Source organism: Camelina sativa, chromosome 12 (assembly GCF_000633955.1).
Source record: "Camelina sativa cultivar DH55 chromosome 12, Cs, whole genome shotgun sequence".
NCBI classification, from domain to species: Eukaryota; Viridiplantae; Streptophyta; class Magnoliopsida; order Brassicales; family Brassicaceae; genus Camelina; species Camelina sativa.
In genome coordinates this window covers 19318141-19320056 of record NC_025696.1, presented here as the reverse complement: position 1 = coordinate 19320056, position 1916 = coordinate 19318141, and positions in this window count along the sequence as shown.

Below are 1916 nucleotides of genomic sequence, written 5' to 3'. Positions count from 1 at the left end.
AGGACTACCGGTTAGGGTGGCTGCTGCTATGCTCTATAAGGTTTTTCGGATTATCGGTTCTTTATAGATGGCTCTTGGAAAACAAGTGAAACAACCCAACCTTTTTTTTTTTAATAATTAAATATAATATATAATTAAGCATCCCATACTACTTAATTAAACAAACCAACCCACACACACAAACCAACCAATGATAAACCGACATCCGATAACATGCACAACGGAAACATATCAATAATACAAAACCAACACGATAACATTTCTAACCATTCTATCCAGCAACCTAACATGATACTATCCAAGGTTCCAACAACATAAACAATAAATCCAATAACACACAAACAATACCCTAGATCATCCTCCTCCTCATCGCCATGATCCCACGATCACACTTTGTCTATACCTGCACACCACAAACAACAATTGAGATGCGTAAGTATTATCATAAATACTTAGTGAGGCCGTCCTCCCATCTAGTAGGTTATACACACAAGCATATGAGACCCTCTTGTTTAAGCAAAACAAACAACACACAACAATACATCAAACCAGGAAAAATAGTCTCGGATGAGACTAGCGTCGACCGATGCCTCAACGGTGTCGATCGATGCTACATACAATGGTGTCGACCGATGCTACACGGTGTCGACCGATGCCTCACGAAATGGTGTCGACCGATGCTCCCTAGTGTCGATCGATGCCTCTTCTGCAGACACGATCAACGCTAACACGAACGTCGATCTCTCATCCAAAAACCTCTCGAATCCGTCTCAAACTCACCCAATTACCTTGAAAATCTCTGGGAATCACGAAAAAAACGAACCCAAGCAACAAAACAACACAAACAACAAAGAAAACACCCAAAAAAAAGAGATCTCATGCTTAGATCAATCATGGTCAAGCACTCACTTCAAAAACAGAAGATTGGATTGAGAAAACGATGGAATCAACACCTCCAGAAGCATCTCCTTCGTTCCCAGCAACAGGTATCCCTTCTAGAGTCTCAGATCTCTCCCAAAACACCAAGGACAAGCCTAGAAATTCACAGAAACGATTTCTCTCCTTTTCTCCCTCTTTTCTCTGATAAACGGCGACAAAACACCCTCAAACCCTTAATTTGTCGCTTCCCCACTTAAATACTCGGTTTAGGTCACTAAACCAACCAACCCAAACCAAAATCGCGAATTAAAACAAACCCGACGAACCCAGGATTAGTGGTGTCGATCGATGCCACAAGGGTGTCGGTCGACACTCCTACAAAACCGCATAATCCGGTTTGCGGATGTTACAATTCTCTCCCACCAATAAGGATTCGTCCTCGAATCCCACAGCACCGTCCATCCATCAAGGACCTCCGTGCCACCGTCAACACGGCCCGCACGTCCTCCGACCGGAATGAACACCGCCAGTCAAGGTTTCCCGTGCAACTGTCGCAACAGCCCGCACACCTCCGACTGAACTATGAGGTCTCCCTCTAGTCAATATACTCACATCCTAGACAGTATTTGCTCACAACTCAATGCTTCCCCCGTCCGTGGTCGCAACCAACGAATCATGCCGGCTCGCTATCAGGCTAACCACCTTAAGCGACGGCATCCAGGAAGTCACTCACACTCCCCCCGCTCTCAGGTCGCAACCTTCGAGTCATACCGCCTCACTGCCAGGCCATAGCCTACAGCTACGGTATCCAGGGAGTCTCACACGCCCACTCCCCCCGTTCTCGGGTCGCAACCCTCGAGACATACCGGCTCACTGCCGAGCCGCGGCTCACAGCTACGGTATCCAGGGAGTCTCAAAATCCCGCTCTTGGGTCGTCACCCTAAAGCGCGCTCTCGGATCGTCATCCGAAGCAAACATACCACTCCCACTCTCTGGCCACAAAGTCCATCGAGCTATCGGTATCACATGAGTTGGGC